General features: G+C 39.7%; 1 long non-coding RNA gene across 1 annotated transcript; it reads left to right on the top strand.

Moving 5' to 3' along the window:
* Positions 1–77: 77 nt before the first annotated feature.
* On the top strand, positions 78–18565 carry LOC128076341 (uncharacterized). The gene is made up of 3 exons (XR_008204354.1): positions 78–167; positions 9475–9708; positions 16795–18565. It is a non-coding gene; the product is annotated as an uncharacterized LOC128076341 (long non-coding RNA).
* The last annotated feature ends 1644 nt before the right edge of the window (positions 18566–20209 follow it).

The following is a 20209-nucleotide window of genomic DNA, read 5'->3' as shown; positions in this document are numbered from 1 at the left end:
ATCCCTCAGCTCGTGATTCTGCTTCCCTCCCCGCCCCTCCCCCGCTTCCTGGCACGGGGAGCGGCCCTAACGGTCGGGCTCGGCGCGGCCTGGGCGGGCTTTTCCGTGCGCAGCCGTTGTGGTGCTGCCCGCCTCGGCGGGAACCGGGCGGGGGAGGAGAGAGGAAGGTCAGTGCTCAGCGTGATGCTTAACTGCCTTACGCCGAAGGGAATTACAGTCTTAAGGAAAAAAATACAGAAGGGCTGGAGTTGTCTCCGTTACAGTTACACGTACGACTCAGCACATTGCATTTCATGTGTGCAGGCTGCGCTCTGAAAGTTGTCAGCAATTTATGAATTTAAGTAAGGCAATGCCTTGTAAAATATCAAGTGAGAAAATCTGTCAAAACAAAAACAAAAAATCCGAAGTAGAAAAATATCTGGTGGATTCACTTCAACTAATGAAGTGATTTGTCTGCCTCCACCTTGCACTGGTGCGGCCTCACCTTGGGTACTGCGTGCAGTTCTTGGCACCGCAGTACAAACAGGCCATAAAGCTGTTAGAGGGCATCCAAAGAGGGCTATAAAAATGGGGAAGGGTCTGAGGGAAAAGTGTACCAAGAGTAGCTGAGGCCGCTTGCTGTGCTCAGCGCAGAGCAGAGGAGCTGAGGGGAGGCCCGATGGCGGCTGCAGCTCCTCACAGGGAGCGGAGGGGCAGCGCTGAGCTCTGCTCTGTGTGACAGCGACAGGGATCGAGGGAACGGCATGGAGCTGCGTCAGGGGAGGGCGGCTGGGGGTCAGGGAAAGGGGCTGCACCACAGGGCGGTGGGCACAGCCCTGATTGCTGGAGTTCAATGAGAGTTTGGACAATGCTCTCAGAAGTAGGGTTTGAATTTTGGGTGGTCCCGTGTGGAGGCCAGAGCTGGACTTGGTGATCCTTATGGTTCCCTTTCAACTGAGGATGTTCAATGCCTCTAATGCATGTGGCCATGTGTCAGCTCTGAGGGAAATGATTAAAACTCCCACAGATACGGAGCACAAATGGTTAATTCCTGCAATTTCACTGGGTCCAGGACTCAGCCACCAATGTTATGTCCAGTCCCAGAGGAAATCTACAAAGTATGAATCCAAAGCATTCAGCTGAGATGTGGCAAATGCAGACCTTACCAGCCTCAGAGACACAACACCATTCTTTCCTCATCCTACATGATGGGACCTTTTTCTTTCACTCTTAAACAATTTAGTTGGTGGCAGAGGTGGAGGGGAGATGGGATCATATGTTCACAGAATATCCTGAGCTGGAAGGGACCAACAAGGGTCCACAATTCCAGCTCCTGGCTCCACACAGCACCACCTAAAATTCCAACCCTATGTCTGAGAGTGTCCAAAGGCTCCCTCAACTCCATCAGCTCAGTGCTCTGACCACTGCTCTGGGGAGGCAGCTATGGTGAGCAGGCTTTACAGTGAATAACATGGATGTAGTGCATAGGTGGAAGGTAAAGACATTTTTCTGCAGTCTTGTCTTCCAATAAGGCTTTAGGTGGCCTGGAATAGAGGCATGGAATTGTTTCATTGGTGATATTGTGAATCCTTGAAGTCTAAATGCTAGGGCTGGTTTTCATCACCTAAGCTTACTAATTAGTATTATTTATTGCTATTCACAGTGAAAATTGATAAATAATTTTTTGAGAATGGCATTTGAAAATGAATAAGCATTCCAAGAATTCTGGAGTCATCTTTATTTTAATTTTATTGCCTTAGTATAAATATTTGTCCTTTTTTAGTTATTGGTATTTAGAAGATACATTTTCTTAGCTTCAAATAGCTCAAAAAATAAATACAAGTCCGGAGGTACCATGTCCTAGCAACAGCATGCAGAGATCATTCCTGAGCACGAATGGGCTCCAGAAATGGCAGGAGGGAAGCACTCAAGTGACATGAAGAACTCCAAGTTCTGTGTTTAGCTTTCTCAGCCATGTGAAGCCAAGAAGATGATTCTAGCCTGTCCCCTCTCACTCCTGTGCACACTTCAGTGCTAAAAGTGATGCTGTATTAAGGAAGAAGACCGCCAAAACACTATGCCATCTGTGCTGCTTAAGTGCTTATGGAAAGCTTGGCCAAACAAACAAACAAAGCCCAACAAAACAGTGCACATTCATAATTAGCAGCATCTTTTGTTCTGGGGAAAGAGCAGAGACTGCTGTCATTAAACATTCTGCAGAGAGTGTTTCAAAGACAGAATCTAAGTGCTAAGAGAAAGGAATATTTAGTTACAAAGGATTAGTACTGTGCTTCATAGCTAGTCCCTGTTGCTAGTCACTTTGCAACAGGTATAAAGGAACTTATTTTTTCTATTTATTTTTTACCCCAACAAAGAAGAACTGAAAAGAGTATTTGCCCAGATAGTGCAGTCGTCTTCAGAGTATGTAGATTCTCTGCCATTGCTTTCACAATCAAGTATTTATTATCCTTAGGAAATGCTTGAAGGTACTTCAGTTACTTATTTCTAGGAACTGAGGTCTCACGTCCAGAAAAAGCTCCCGTTGGTACAAGCTGTAGTTGCCCTCCTGCCTAGCAACACTGATCATCACAAACAAATCCGTCTGGAGCACCCTGGCTCCCAATGAAGCAGTGTCCAAATACAGTCTCTGTATCAATAGTTCAGCAAGCATTCTTTGTGCAATTCTTCTTGCCAACGTTGATGATAGCTTCTTCTTGACTGCAGTCTTTGATTCAAGATATATTCTGTTGGAGTAGTAGGCTGGTAGCTAAAATAGATCTGCAGATGCGGTCATCAGTGTTTCTAAATGTCTGGACTGCATTAATACTAGTTAGAACATTTAGAGATGCTTTGGCCAGTTTGGAGACAAATACCATCCTCATCTCCTCAATTCACGTTTCCAAAATATGAAATCAGTTTTTAATGTTTTTATTTATATATATAATGCTTTTAATTGTCCTTTCTCCTTTTAACCAGTTTTATTCACAGATTAGAAAAAAAAAAGGGTTCATCATAGTCTAATCCAGCACTTTAAGGGGAAGATTGTGAGTCCCCAGGTGATCATTTCTTACATTATTTGTTTCTGTCATGCTACTAGTTACAGCCATAACTATATTTATTCATAAGAACTGATCTCTTCTGATTGATCAAAGTCATAAATTTTCTCTACTAAATACATTATTTATCTCATAGGGAATTATTTTGAAAATTTCAGCAAAATGACTAACAGTTTAAGCTTTAGAGCAAATGCTTGAAATTTGGCAGGGAGTCTTCTCATTGTCAGGGGATGCTTCTTCTGTCCACTTGAAAAATCCATTCCAAATTTGGAGAAATGATGAGACTGAAAATTTTAGGCTTTGTTCAGCCAATGGGAGGTACTTTGTAGCGTTGCAGCTTTATACACACCAACCAGCTCCAGTCTGGAAGTGCAGGAGTGATGAAATGGGAGTAAGGGGTAGTGGGCTACGTGAAGGATTATTGCAGCATACAGGCTCTGGGCCAGGGCACCTCTCAGTATTCCTTGGGTGTCAGCCAGCACTCCTGGTGCCTGGCACAAAGCAAGTGCCCTCCTGAGGGCAGGTCTTGCCACATGAAGGTGACAGCTGGTATTGTCCACAGTCAACTTAAGCAGCAGTGGTCCATGATGGGGATAAAGACATTTTTGTCCAAGGGATGAATGTGGGAATCACTGCTGTTCCATATAGCAGAATCTGGGAGGGTTTTTTGTTACTTCCCTCAGTTTCTAAGTATTCATAGGTACTAGTAAGACTTCAGAGTGAAAGAATGATAGGTTTGGTAATAATAAAGTTAAGGTTACTCTGCAGACTTCAGGTGCTCTCCGTGTATGCATTTCAATGAAAAAATCATACTAAATATTTCTGTTCCTCAAAGTAGCTCTTTTGTTTCCCTTCCCACTATTTTTTTATACATAGTTTTATTTAGGAGATAGGATTTGATTTAGGAATGTAGAGGATACTGTCACAAGACAGCTCTTTATTACTTAATTCATACCACTGTTACTGATGTTGGTTCATGCAATGCTGCATTCAGCTACAAGAATAAGATTAAATATTTATTTTTATTGTTTATTCCTGGTTGTTGTTTTTTTTTGTTTGTTTTGCTTTTTTTGTTTCCCCCACAAAGAACTAGGGTACATATTTTGCTTTAATTCATATTGGATATAATTGTACTTGCAGAATGAGCCAAATGCAAACTTGAGTTTGAACTTCTGTCACTGTTCTTAAATTTTGTTGACCTTGAACAGGGAATGAACTAGGAGATCTCTTGTACAAGTTGAACCTAAACTGAAAATAAATGAAAAAATACATTAAATTCAGTAGAATGGCACATGCATTTGTTTTAATTTACCTTAAAATATTATTTTAAGAAATACGTTTAAATTGTTCAGAATAGTCAGATTTCTTTTTTTGTCTCAACACAAGGCTGAAATTTACGCATTAATATGTATCACATTGCTGCATTTGTAACTTGAAATAAGCAAAATATAACTGCCTTTGCCTAGAGAACAGCAATTTACTTAAGGAATTCAGTGGAAGAAGTTGTGCAGGTAATATGAAATCATATCTGAAAGTTCACTACTTGTCATCACAAGAATATAGAACACACACTGCTGAGAGAGATCATTAAGGCTAATAAAAGAGTTATTATAAATATTCATTCATTGAATAATTTTTAATTGCTTTATGGAAGCATATGCTTGACAAGCCAAAAAGAAATGAGACCTCAGGAGTGGAAAAGCCATTCTAAGTAACACAAAAGTGCTGTACCCGATCCACTAAACAACATGGAGCATATTTAAATTCATTATCTTTGGTGCAGAAATCATGCCAAAGCCCCTCATCACATCACATAAGTGTTTGGTAGGGCTCTTGAATGCTTCAGAAACAAGGAAGATAATGAAAAAGAAAAATCTTTATCCCACATAGGAGAGCATTAAATACACATTAAATCTGAACCACATTTTCAGAAATGCTTCTCGTTGCACAGAAAGTTATTTTTCTTTTAAAATTACCCTTTAAGATTTATCAGGCTTAGAAGAACCGTGCGGGATATAGACAAGGAAAGGTTGGAGAAGGCTAGTCAATGAAACTTAGTTGAAGAAGAGGCCATATAGAAGATACTAAAGAAAGCCAGATAATACATAAAGACAAAAAAAAAAGTAAGAAAAAAAAAGTGCTCATAGACAAGCAAACAATAGCCATAAAGTTGAAGGAGGTATGTGTACATACATTGTACTTATCAGTTCGAGGGCCATACTCAGCTATTAGGAAGCAAAAAACATGAGATTCTGTGCTGTTGAAATCTTCAGAGCAATTTTGTGAGAACTGCAGTTGGCAGCATGATGAGAACTCCTCTACAAGGGGTAAAAACATTGCAAACTGATTGGTCACAGGAAATGTGGGGGTACTTGTTGTGTCAGGAGGCAAAGCAGTGCTGGAAGCTGAGCTGTTGAAAAAACAGGAAATAGTTAAACACAGTTAATTCCATAAACAGGATAATATTTGGTTATGAATCCTGAAGGCTTTTAAGAACCAAGTAACATTTTTTCCACTAAGATGCATCATTTTTAACAGAATTGCCACAGATTAAATGTGATTAGCTTGTTTAAAAAAAAAAGGGCTAGAACTGAGTGAAAATTGCACCAAACTTTACACTTCTCTCAAAAGTGTTAGGAAACACAGAAAATGACATTATGGAACATTGGGGGGGGGGGGGGGGAAGACAACCAACAGTGCATAAATCGAAACAAGTTTTTATGTCTGACTGAGACATTCAATTGCTTTTTTGTTTGTTTGTTTTTGAAAGAGTCTCGTAGGTAAAGTAAATAGTGTCAGGCAATAAGACTTTAGAATATAGAATAAGATAGCAAGCTTTAGAAATAAATTATATATATATCTTGTAGTGCAAAACATTAATAATGGGTTTTGAGAAATTCTGTACAGTGATGCAGTGTTTTTATCTCAGAATAAAAGAGCTATTGTTTTTTTCCTGATTTTTAAGTTGACAGTTATTAATTATAAAAGTAGCAGCTCTGACATTTACCCAGATTCTTTTCATTATTTCCTTTGCACACATTTTTTTTGGAGGATTTGTCCTGTGTGGAGCCAGGAGTTGGACTCAATGATCCTCATGGGTCCCTTCCAACTCAGGATATTCTACAACTCTACAACTCTCATCCACGATCACTAAACATTGTAAAGTTGTTGCTCAGTGTATACCTGGGAGCTGGATATTCCCTAACTCTCTGTGATGTGTTTTCCAATAAGTTTCATGAAGATAACAGGATTTTGGATCAATCAACTCACTAGTTTGATCTGGCTTTGTAATTTTGTTTATTAAACCCACTGCTTTGATCAGATTACCATCATTTTCCCAGGAAACAAGCACATGTTCTTGCTAATAATCCAATATAAACCTCACATTTTACATCAGCTTTTATAATCAACAACTTTCGCATAGTTATGTTTTGTAGTGACCTCAAAGGAGACTTGTATGTCACAGAACTTTTTCATTTTTTAAGAAAACTTGGTGTGACGCTAGAAAAAGTAACAGAAATCGGTATCAGTAACTGATATCAATAACCTTGACTGTTAACATTTTTACTGCGATTTAGTTTTTTAAACTTCAAATGTAAAATCATGTTTATGGGTTTGTTTTTATTCAGTTATCTTTCCTTCTGCAATTGGAAGGGATTACATAAACTTAATGCCAGTGACAGGATATTCACAGCCATACTCTGCTACTCTTCTACTCTACTGGTGCACTGTGGAACTACCTAAGATAATAAATAGATTTTTTTTTAGCTTTCTTCTTGTAAATTAAAAATAAAACTACGGAACTTGTTTCCTGAAATGGCTTTTTCCTTTCATGTGTTATAGCTACAAAGGCAATGAGATATCATTGCAAAATGTTGAGCAATGGCATGCCTTTTTAATGGCATATTTTTCTTAGTGTTTGGATGGCAGTAATTTTAAAATGGGGTAAAGGACAGCACAGAAACTATACTTTTGAAAGTACAGATGGGTTCATAGCTTCTGTTACATCAGAAGCACAAAGGAAATTTTAAAAATGAGCTTGCAGAATGATTTGCAAGGCCGTGAGGAAGCTAAACACAACACAGAAAACCCAAGCCCTCTCCCATCAGGTGTCTGAAGCTTTCCACAGGGCCTGTAGACCATGAAGTACATTCGTGTTTTTGCATCTGTTTTCACAGTGCAAGGGCTTACACAAACTCATGCCAGCACTTTTCATTATGAGGAATTCAGCAGATTTACCTCAAATTTAAATGTGGGGCAGAAGATGTTAGGGAAAAAACAAATAAGTGAGACACTGTGGGGACCAGATGGCCTCCCATGCTAGAGCTCTAAGAGAAATGAGGCATCTGAGAGTTGAAGTACTGAAGTGAGTGGCTCTGTTTTAAAACCCCTTTCCCTGGTAACTCAGTAGGGAATGTGCCAGCCAATTTCAGAAATGACTCCAGTGAAGTTGCAAGCAGCTATATAGAAGTAAGTTTGGTGTGCGGTCTGTCTGGACAAATAATCACAGAATCACAGAATGGCCAGGGTTGGAAGGGACCTCAAGGATCATGAATCTCCAACCCCCCTGCCACAGGCAGGGCCACCAACCTCCCCATTTAATACTAGACCAGGTTGCTCAGGGCCCCATCCAACCTGGCTTTGAGCACCTCCAGGGACGGGGCATCCACAACCTCTCTGGGCAGCCTGTTCCGGCACCTCACCACTCTTTCTGTAAAGAACTTCCCCCAACATCCAACCTAAATCTTCCCTCCCTCAACTTAAAACCATTTCCCCTTGTCCTGCTAATTATTATCTGTATTATAGGTATTATCTGTCCTTAACAGAATCAATGGACGCACATATAAATAGAACATATTGAGGAAGACACAGCACAGCTTTTGTTACATTACCTCACATGTTGCAGATCTATAATTCTTTGGTAGAGTTAACATGTGTGGACAAGGAGAGCTCCTGTTTAAGGGCTATAGGATTCCCAGTGGCAATGGCAATGAGATCCCTAGACAAAGCTTCATTAAAAAAAAGAGAAAAGCAAAGGAAAAAAAAAAAAAAAAAGCCTTTATGCAATAAGAAGAAAAGGGAATGGATAAAAAAATGGCTAGAAGACAGGAAGCAGAATTAAAACAGAAATAAAGGTTAGCTTTCACAGAAGAGGAAGATCACAAGAGGAGTCTGCAGGGACCTATGCTGTGACTTGTGGTACTTAATGTATTCATAAATGATCTGGAAAAAGAGAGTGAGCAGTGAGGTATCATAGATTGCTAATGATATTAAGCTATTCAGGTAAAGGAAAGATAGAGGACAAATTGTGATGAAGTTAAAGTGGCTGTGAAGAACTGAAGAGCTATAGAAAGACTTTACAAGACTGAGTGACTGGATAATAAAACGACAGATAAAATGTGACATAGTTAAATGCAAAGTAGTGCACATGGGAAAAAAAATTATATATACAATGGTGGACTATAAGCTGATTCTCCACTCACAAAAGAGATCTTTGGGTTCTGATGAATATTTCTCTGAAAACATCTGCTCAGTGTTCCCCTGTGTGCAGAGAAAGTAAATCAAATAGCTGAAATAATTAAGAGTGGAACAGAGAACACTGTAATACATCCACCTCCGTATCAATCCATAGTACACCGTGCACTGAGTAGTATGTTCAGTCCCTTTCCTTACATCTCAAAAAGGGCATAATAGAGCTGGGAATGATTCAGAAAAGGTTTGATAAGGACAACTGAAGAAACATAATGGTTCTGCATGAGACATACCTAAAGGCTCTTCAGTCTGAAAGACAGATGGCTGAGGAGAGACATGACAGAGGTCTATAAAATCACCAGTCATAGAGAAAGGATGAATGTGGAGACACTGTTACTGTTTTTCCAAAACAAGTTCAAAGGACACTAATGGAATTGTTAGGAAATAAGCTCAAAACAAAAAAGAAGAATTCTTCACGGGATATTAAGCTGTGGAATTCTTTGCTGAAAAATACTATAAGATGTTGCAAGATGTTAAAGGTGTAGGAGTTAAACCCCAACAAATTAACAGAAGAAAATTCCATTAAATGTAAGGAAGAAACATTATTCACACTGCAGAAGCCTCCAAACCACAAATCAGTGGACACTGGAGTGCTTGGGGACAACACATGTACCTTACTCTTACGCTAGATATGCTCTATTGCTGTTGCTGGAAACCAGATAGTAAACTAGATGAGTTTAAAGTTCACAGTATAGCAGTTTGCCATGCACATACCACAGAAGAGATTCAGACACCACAAGATTTACCATTATGAAACGATTCAGAGCCATGAAGGATTAGGAGAAACACTGATAGCTTCTGGAAGAAAAGAATCTTAATCCATAGAGCAGAAAAAAATAGTGTCAAAAGCAGTTAAGCAGTTAAAGTCAGTCACCCACATGTAATAACTAACACTGTGTCTTTGCAGGAAAGGAACTCTGGTGTCTGTGGGTTCTGCTGGTCATCTCTGGGACAGTTGTTGGCTCCAAAGTCGTGCCACTCTGCAGGGGAAGAGAATTAACTTTGAAGGCAAGAATAAGAAAGAAAGAATACATGGTAGAAGAAAGGCTATCACTTTGTAGGACAGGAGGCCACTTCAACATCCTTCTCCAGAGAGAAATGGAAGATCTCCATGGATTGTTCAAAACATTGTATTATTCAGGTGGGCACTGCCATTATGAGAAACAGAAAAGACAGGAGTGCAACTGTGGGAGGCAAAAATGCAAGAGGGTGCATGACTGTTGCATGACTGAGAGAAAGGAGATGTAATTTCCTCCCTTTGTATTTGCATACACAGAACTTCCTTTAGATGTATGGTAGAATATGGTAGAATATTATGATTCAGCCTAAATTTAAGCCTTTTTATTCAGCTGCATGAAGGTAGCTTGAAGGCTGACTGTATAGGAAATGTTCATCTTACCTCCGCTGTTTGCACATTTTCCAGATTCTAATGCTTGCTGCTTTGAACTGTATTAGCTAAAGTTATAGTTGAATGTTCTTCTTTATCTTCTTTTTTCATCACTTAAAAATCTTTTCACAGTAAAGCTTTGTGTATTTTGTTTCAACTCAAAAGTTACTGAGAATCTTAAGGGAAAACATTTTTTACTTACATAACATGTAGGAAAATATATTTCCACGAGCCTCTGACTCAAATGTCACACAAACATAATGCAATATAATAAATTTGGAATCTAAGTCTGAAAAAAATAAATAAATTTAGTATTTTGGTGGTGCAAGTATTTAAAATTGAAATATCCATATTGACGCAGAAAAAAACCACTATTCACTCCAGGTGACATATAGCAAAAATTGTTTGTAGAGCTATATGAACACTGAGCTGCTACAATACTGATGGCTCTCACTGCGAAGTTCCCTCACACAGCTTAGCAATGGCCTTAAAGAACTTTTGGTTTTAACTGTTAAAACTATAATTGACATTTCTATTGCAAGTGCTGTGCCATTTTGGAGGTGGTAACTCCAGAATTCTATCCAAGAGGGGACTGGAAAGGTGACTGTATTTAGATTAGGCTGCTAAACTGTGACCCGTTACCACACATATATAAACTCTATATCAGACAACAGATCTTGACACTTGAATAGGAATATGGCTAATTAACAATTTTATTTGAAGTAATGTACTTATTCTATTAGCCATAACAGGAAACATTTAAAAGAAGGGGTATTTTGTGCATCATATCAGAACTACAAGTTGCTTCTGTTGGTTCTGAAGGAGTAGAGACTTCTCACGTGTTCTCTCCAAACTAAGTGTGGCTCAGTCACTACACAATTTTGTGATACAATGGTAAGCTGTTGCTGAAAACCCTGTTTTCTACAGTTTGTGATACTCTGTTGGGAAAAAGAACTACAAATGCCTGGAAACTTTCCCTAGTTCTGAAGAAACTTTCATGCTTTTTTTCTTTTCTTCTGTAGACATGTACAGTGACACTTGTGTGTTGGGTGTAACAAAACTGTATATCGTCTCTTTGGCTAAGCAGTAGATGAGGCCTAGAGCTATCTGGGATTTGGGCAAGAATTAACAACACTGAGCTGGGTTATTTACTGTAATTTATTATACACTGATCTTATTGCTCTAAAAAGCCACATGAAAAGGACAACAAAAAGTTCCTGCTTGTGAAAAACTAGGATTGGAATAATTTTGCAGTTCTCAGCCCTTTAAACTGGCATTTTGTCTGCAGTTGCTTGTAAGTGTCCAAAACTGAAATATTACCTTTCCCAAACTAACCCCAACCTCTCCCGATTCCTTTCCTCTCCCTCTCAAAAATGAAAAAACAAACAAACAAAAAATCAAGCCTGAAGGAACACCCGGAATCCAAAATTTCTTCCAAGCCGTTGAAGGTTGGCAAAACTATAAACAATGGAAAACAAACAAACAAACAAGGATTAGCTGGTTGTTTGCCTCAGCCTGAATATTCTGGAGAGAAAGAAAAAAAAAATGCCAGAAAGGTTTCAGCCCTTTCTCATGATGAAGTTAGAAGGACATATGTATATTATTTTAAATTTCTGTAAAATCCTAAGTCTATTAACTGAAAACACTGAAAACAGCTCTTAATAATCAATATAGGTGCTGCCCTGATGTGAGAGAATTGTTCTGTTCCTTTCCCGTCACGAGTGCTCAAGGCTCTGAACACCATGCACACAAGTACAGTATGTCCAAGACATGTGACGTAATGCACATGTGCAGACGATGGCTCTTCAGCACGCACAGAGTTTGGTCTCAGTGATTACATGACGTACACAAATCGATTACATTCAGTGTCAGGCTTATTGAACCTATGGGAAACAGGGACTCGGTTCTCGTGCCAGGGCTTAAGGAGACTCAACCCTTCCTATTATCCTCCTGTGGTTGAAATGATGAAAGCCTGAAGAATCATGGTTGTCTGTGCACTGTAGGAACTTTACACTGATAAATTCCCAACTTCCTTCTCCAAATAATAAGGCAGTGGGCTAACTGGCATTACTTGTTCCAGCATTTGGTGGCATCTAAACTCTGCGCATCTACAGGGAGAACATTTCTTTTGTCTCTTTAGCATTTCTGCTGCTGAGAAATATATTAGGTTGAACATGGAAGGATAAGAAGTAGGGTTACTTTGGGCAAGAGGATAGGTACAAATAGGGGAAGAAATATCTCTGGAGTGTAGGCCAGATGATACAGGAGTTTCAGCAAAAGAAGTAATAGTGAGATTAGCCTCGAGCCTCTTGCTGCTCTTGGTGTGCTTGCTGGGTTACTTCTATCAATCCTTGCTTTTACATCTTAGATACAGCCTATGGTATTTTGCAGTATTAGGACTCTGCCTAATTTAATAACGAGCATATAATTCTCAATTCTGAGTCAGACCCAGAAGTATACTGTTCAAAATGACTATGTGGGCTGGTATAAAACAGCAAGTTAACTATGGCAAAGGCCACAAGCTTCCAGTGGCTTCTCTCGTATGAGCTCCTACACAGAAAGCAAGGCCTAACCATGCCTTCACTTCAGGTAGAGACAATCAGAGGTAGGGAGGTACCTGCCTTTTTAGGGCTGTCTGTTGAGCCAAGATCAACAGATGTTGTGCTAGTAGCACGCTGGGCCACTTCCCATAGCACAGCTCAAGTGTGATATCTTGTTTTGTCTGCTTGAGCATTTGACCAGGTTAGCCAGCTTTTTGGTGCAGCTGTGAGGTGCATGTTGTTCTATTTGGTGGCCACAACCATTAACCCAGCAATTAAGAGTAGCATTTAGAACAGCTAAGTACTAGGAAGGAAGAGTTAACAATTATAAAATAGAAGAACTAAGTAACATGGTAGTCTGTACTGCTTTTCATGTACAAAATAAAAGAGCACACTCTGCCCATTCCAGATATAAAGTACTGGTTTATCTAAGCACTGGTTTTGTGTGTCTCTCACAATTGGCTCTGTGTAATTAACATTTTATTAAATGACTATGAATATATGAAGGCTGCTCTGAAACTAATGCCTCCTATTTTATTATGTTGGCCCATGATGTCAGAGGAGCATGTTGGTGGTAAGGCAGTAGAGGTTGAACCTTCCCACCAATATTCCATTACATTTTGTTTCCATGTGACAGACGCAGCAGAGGGGCAATCTGTCTAAACGGTGTCAAACATGGAAGTGCGTATGAATCAAAGATGTTTGCTAGAATGTCTTCATGTGGAGAAGATGGAACTCGGTGATATTCATCAACACCTGCTGAATGTTTATGGAGATCAAACAAGTGATATGAGCACAGTGAGGGGTGGGTGGTATGCTTCAGCAGCGCTGACAGTGTCAGTAGGTCACTTCTGCTGGTGCAGATTTTCACAAGCATGCCATACAGGCTCTTGTTCAACACTGGCAAAAATGTAAAGCTAGGCAGAAAAAATAGTATTCTATAGCTGGGAATCTGCTCTATCAAACAATATTATTGTGCTCTTTGTATCTGCTGCAGTTTCCATGGAAATAAGTAGGAGGCATTACTTCTGGAGCAACCTACATATTCTAGTTCTTCAGAAGAAGTATTCAGACTTCTAAGTGTCAAATATGAGTTTTACATTGAATAGTGGTGTACCTAGAATAAACTTAAAAAATGAGTTACATTATCTTTTACATTGATTTACATAGATATATATATATTAATTGTATACATTATCTTTTACATTGATTTACATAGATATATATATATTAATTGTATTTATATTATATTACTGCAGACTCATCTTGATTAATGGAAGATAAAGTTGTGTAAAAAAAACCAACTTTTAAATAAATGTATTTGTGAGTTCTTCTGCAGTGGGATTTTGAAGTAACCTTTCATAAGTTAGTTTCGACACTGAATTTTCTATGTGCTTTCCATTTATCTTTATTATAATTTCTAAATTTGAATTAAATTTCAATTAAATTATGTTCTGCCTGAAATTTTGCTACAGAAGTCCACTCTCACATAACTTTGTAATATCTTACAAAAAAAACCAACAACCCACTGTCGATTATATGCAAAACTTGGTTGAGGCTTACTGTGACAAACTGTTCTATGACACGTAGGTTGGAAGGGTGAAAAAATGGATCTGAGGTAGTTTTTTTTAGCTTTTGTTTTTCATGACTGAATTTTATATATCAAGAGATAAAGTTTATGTGCTACAAGCATAACTGTTATGTGCTAAAGCTTATAAACTTGATGATGTGTGCACTCATAAGCATGATATTCTGTGCATTCATAAACTTGATAGGCCTTACGCATAAAGATATCTGGATTTATGCTAATTTTATTCTCCAGAAGGGAAAGAATTTATGGGCAGTGCACTTAACACAGAATGTAGAAGCAGAGATGTAGTTTTGTGCAATCAGTGTCAGAGAGAAGGGAGCACCTCTTCAGATAAAGGTGAGCTGAACAGGATCGGTACTATTCACATATGTGTGACAGAAGTAACAGTAGAGGGGCTAAGATGGGCTAGATGCCAAAATGCAGCGTTGGACAGATATTTAAAGTAAAGCTAAGATTTTATGCAGCAATGTACTCCAAACATGTTGATGCTAATAACACTTTACCATTTTTAGGCAATCAGTAGCTACGACTTTGTTGGTGTGTAAACATATCCTAAACAAATCCATGTGACTACACGAGTTCCAAATAGCTGGAGAATGCTACCTTCTAGTCATACATACTGTGTTGTCAGAGACCTACTCAATATGCAAAGCCTGGAACTGACCTTAATAAAAAAACACGTGATCCTGCAGAGGAAAAACTTCTGCCCAGGTATCTGTTCTGTAATGCTCATGGGCCGATTTTTAGCCAGAATATATTGTCAAAATCTGGTTGATCTCAGGTTTTCTCATGCTGATTTGAATGCAACTCAAGCCACTTTTTCATAGAATCATAGAATTGCTCAGGTTGGAAAAGACGTTACATCAAGTCCAATTGCAATCTAACCATATTACCCTAACAACTTTTTGCAAAAGTTTTTTTCTCAAACACATCTGTACTAAATAAATGAACCATCAGACCTCTTGACTTCAGGTGATGAGGAAAGAACATGCATTAGCCCAGGTTTGTTTCTGGTGGGCTGCAGTCCTTGCAGGTTTTTGTCATTTCCTGAGACTGAAAGCAATCATTTGTTCAACTTTTTTTTCCTCTTCTCATACTGGAAGTACAACTGGCTGGTAACTGCACATCACAGTCCCAGCACAAGGAAATTTAGGATGGAAGTCACTAAAATTGACACGAGGACAGACAATCCCGTAGCCATTTTAAGAAGAGTAGGGATGGAAAACTCTCTAGAGAACAATCATAGAGAATAATAGAACCATAGAATCGTTAAGGCTGGAAAAGACCTCAAAGATCCCCCAGTCCAGCCACCAGCCCACCCCCCCCACGCCCACTGCCCACGTCCCTCAGTGCCACATCCACACGGCTCCTGAACACCTCAGGGACGGTGACTGCACCACCTCCCTGGGCAGCCTGTGCCACTGCAGCACCGCTCTTGCTGAGAAGAAATGGTTCCTAATATTCACCAGAACCTCCCCTTGCACAACTTGTAACTATGCCTTCCCATCCTATCACTGGGTGAAGAGGCTGACCTCCACCTCACTACAACCTCCTTTCAGGTGAGTGAAGGGAGCCCCTGAGTCTTCTCATATCAGCATAACTTACTGCAGACCATCTGGTGAACTTGTGGACTCATCCCCTCACTCTTGTACCTTCAGAGAGAACTGAGACCTGACTTGTCTACATGGAGAGCAGACTGGCTGACCTGCTTGCACAGAATTGTTTGCATGATGTTATTCTTCCCATGCCAGTCTCAGATTAGTGCCCCCATGCGTGTTTCCCCCACAGATGCTTGTGACATTCCGCCCTCACCAGACTGTCACAGCCAGCCTGCGGAACTTTCAGAAGGAATACTTATGGGATATCCTCATAGCAGCAGAAAAACCCTGCCCAGCAGCCGATCCGCTATTTTAGTAACTCCATTCTGGCAGGACTGTCTCTGTGGGACTTGACACCACAGGCCTGGTTGGCCTCACTACTGGCATGCAGTAGTGATCATGAGGTGGGCCAGAGCATTCACAGCATAAGGTCAACATCAATCCTGCTTGTCTTGCCAGTTTCCCTGGAATAACTTGCTGAGGTGAAACTGCAGGCCCCTAAAAAGCATGCCCTACAAAAAAAAATAAAATAGGAGTGTTGGCCCACGTAGCAATTAGCCTACATTTGTGATGCCACAGAATATGCTCCAGGGCCAAAAGAGTGTGGCTAGACAAGGAACTGATTCTGAAACATATGTTATAGGAAAATAATGTACACACAGCTGAGTTATTTTACATGCATAGTAAAAAGAACAAATTCATTTTATTCTGGTTTTATAAGGCTGAGTTAACTTCTTGATCGGTCCCTTAGCCCATCCCTCATCATAATTTTTTAACTCCTAGTAATGATCACAGATTCACAGATGACTCTTCTGGCAGAGATCTCACATAAGAGAAACACAAAGTTAGTAAAAATTTGGTGAGATGATTGATCCTGGTCAGTTAGTTAATAATTTTTCACTATCAGAAAAGCTGAACCACAGTCTTAATTGTTAATGCTTCAGGTTGGTGTGCCAACTGGCCAAACTACACCCATAAGCTCTGAATAAATCCTAGTTCACAGTCACCTTTGCTCAAAGGGGTCACATGCTGAAGCTTTGGGGTCATTTAGATCTGAGTGAAATGTTATGATTAAATTAACTGAATGTCTTTTGTGTGTTTCCAAACACAGGGAAAACACATTCCTCTAGAAGCTGGAAATTGAAGATGCAGAGGAATTCCCAGATGGGACATACTTGAGACTGTGTCACTTGACTTTCAAAATTATTAAAGAATCACAGGTCTTCGAGTTTCCTGATTTTGATGGAAAACTCTCCTGCACTCATACAAATTTATGCATCATGGAAAGTGGTTTCAAAAGAAGTTATATGGTACAACTTTAAATTACACTTTTTCTCTGCAGTAACACAGCCTCTTTCCTAGAGGCTTTTTCCCCAGGATTCCATTGTCTTGGGGAAGAACTTTGAAACTGGAGTGAGAACTTACCATATTTAGAAAAGAGATCTCCAGCCTGCCTCTTTACAGAGTGAGAAAAGCAAGGAATACCTAACAACCATTCAAGAGAATATTAGAGAAAATTCAAGGAGCTACACAATGTGGTTTTTTTTTTTTTCTTTTTTTTCTTTTTTTTCAGCAAGCCTCATCCTGCAGCAACAGCAGCAATTCCAGGACCTTCTGGTCCAGAGGCGTGCCAACCTACACAACATGCAGTACTCACTGTCAATCCAAACCCTGTACTATCAAAGCCAGGCTCTGGTGATGACTCAAAAGCATATCTATCTGCATTCAGATAAGTTACTATGGCAACCTCTCTGGCCTAAAAAGAGATGGACCACATTAGTTACTTAGCAGCACCTTTTTGACAGGCGAAACACAAGCTGCTCATTCCAGATGATGGTTTGATTTAGAATTAAGTCTGTCTGAGTGCTGCTGTGGAGTTCTCTGAAGTGCTAATGATGTAACCCAGAGAGAAGATCTTCTTTTGGGACTTAACTTCAGACTGCGGCCTAAAGGGACTGAGCTATATGGTGGCTTTGCCTGAGAAACACAAGTTAACAGAACAGCTGACAATCTTTTTCCCACATTCTGAAGAAATTCTTTCTGAAGATCTTCTAAGCGCGGTGTGCTGGGCTAAGACACTCTCGCAGAAGATGTGTAGGATATCAAGGATTACTTGAGTTGCTGCTGGCACAAAACATCTTCTAGATTGAAGTACATATTCAAAGTACAAATAATAAACCCTGCAGAAGTCGAAGCTCCCATGACTGATATGAAGGAAGCCTGGAGTTCTAACAGAAATGCATGCATTCCAAATGAAAAACTGCATGGTGTGAGGGCTCTTTAAGTTTTGGATTAGGGAATGAAGACTTCCAGAGACTAGGTTGGAGAGGAAAATGGACCTCTCAATGAATCAAGACTGAAAAGAGAAAAAGTTGGACATATTACCCATAGTCATATTCCACTATCAGGAACCACTATGTGGTTAAAAAACAAACTAAAAACAAAGCACATCCATAGTCCGAAGCAGGAGAAAGATATGGAACCAGGCCAATAATATACCAAGCAACTTCTATAGACTTGGGAAGTACTTAGCTCCCTAACTAGGAAAACTTTTTCACCCCAGAAACAGTAGAAATAGTCTTACTGATATAATGGGTGTTCAGAAGTCCACATAGATGTCTGCTGACACAGCTATACTGCTTTAAGCCTATGGCGGAATGCTTGGTTGAATAACTAAAATGCAATCTTAATATACTAGTTGTTTGAGCAGGGTAATGAAGCCCTGGTAATCCATACAAAGTGAGGAAGGTCTTGAAATTACTTGTTGCTTCCAACATCTGTGAATCAAGATAGGTAAATCTGGCATTGCATGTAGACTAGTAGACTGTACCCATAAGCAGAGGCAAACGAAGTAACAAATAAAAAAGCAGAACTGGTAGCTAGAGAGAGCTCCATGTAGTCCATCCATTAACAGTACGTGTCACTTGACTTTCAAAATCATTAAAGAATCACAGTTCTCCAGCCAGTTCATGTTAGTCCACCACTTTAGTACTGTTTCCTAAATAATAGTGCCAACTACCAGAAACAACTATAAAACAAGTAGACCTAACAGATCTTTACTAAACTTTACTAAGTACAAGCTTCAAAGCATGAGAAAAATGTAATTTTCACCAATTCACTGATCTCCCTTCTATTTCCTTGTTAAAAGGGAGAGTAAATAGAAACATGAATATTTATTTGTGACTTTACATTCATGTTTGTGCCATATCATATGGTTCTTTCTTTGGATGATAATGTATGCATTTTTTTCTCCCTAGTGGCAATAAGTCATCAGTCTGGCAAACCCTCATTGCTACAGCATACTTTCTGTGACAGTCCTGCACCTACAGGAACTTTTGTATCCTCTGAGTTCCACTTGCAACCATTTCTGCACTGGTCCTCAGTCTTCTGTTGGCAGCATAGATGCAAGTGCATGCCAGCAAAACAGAGGAAGACAGGAAGGATTGTATTTCTCAGCATGTTGAAAGACAGGCAGAAGGAGAGGTGGAATAGTCACTATATTTGACTCTAAGGTACATTTCTGTCCCATTAGGATACTGTAATTCAGCATTTTGGATGTTGCACACTGTGTTCACTTAGTTCACCTACTGAACTAAGAAAACTTTCATATTGCTGTGCTTTCTTCTACATCTATTCTGTTTGTCATGTATGTTGTAAATTATTTTCTCTCTCAAATCTTATTCCTCCCTGTTTTCTCTTTTTTTTTTTTTTTTTTTTTAACTTTTTAAGTAGGTTTTTCCTCTTCTTCCCCTCCCTCCCCCCCAAAGTGTTTATTGTAGTTCTTTTCAACCTCAAATATTGAGCTTTCTGGTGTAGTTTGTCTTTTGGGAAGAGAAATCCAACCAGGTATTCCTTATGAGCCCATCATATTCTTAAGAAACATAACGCAAAATCCTGTTTTAAAGTGTGACAGTGAAACACCAGCCTTTCTCTTCTAGCTTAGGGTATTCTGTGATTCTACAAACTGCTTGTGATACTGCATTTGTAAAGCCATGAGGTATTTTGGTGATGTAATACTTGGCTGCTGCTATACCTATCTGCCTATCTCTGGCCATTTATTGCCACCTTCTCTGCTGCAAGAAAAAACTTTAAGGTAGTAATAAAAGCTAAGGGAACAGGTATTAGCAACGTGCCCTCATTTTCTCAAGGAAGCTGTCTGGAAGCTAAAAAAAAACAAAACTGTCACAGGTTAGAACTAAACTGTATAGGCCATCCTTTACTTTCTGATCTTTGTCAGCATTCCAGAAACAAATGAAAAACCAACAAACCAAACCCCAAGCGCATGTTTAGGGCGGCTGTGTGCAACAGCCCATAGGGAAGCATGAAATGGGGAGGTTGGTGGCCCTGCATGTGGCAGGGGGACCGGAGATTCATGATCCTTGCTCCTAATCCTGGAGGTTCCTCCTAACCTGGCCATTCTGTGATTCTGTGAAGCAGCCTTCCCTCAGGAACCCGTGACTCCCTTCACAAAGCGCACGGCAGAGCCAGCTCCTCAGCGCCTTTCATGTGAGAGGAACAGGTATTTT

This window comes from Tympanuchus pallidicinctus, unplaced genomic scaffold (assembly GCF_026119805.1).
Source record: "Tympanuchus pallidicinctus isolate F22 unplaced genomic scaffold, pur_lepc_1.0 scaffold14, whole genome shotgun sequence".
NCBI classification, from domain to species: domain Eukaryota; kingdom Metazoa; phylum Chordata; class Aves; order Galliformes; family Phasianidae; genus Tympanuchus; species Tympanuchus pallidicinctus.
Note: the sequence above shows the minus strand (reverse complement) of the source record. Positions and strands in the feature narration are given on the sequence as shown.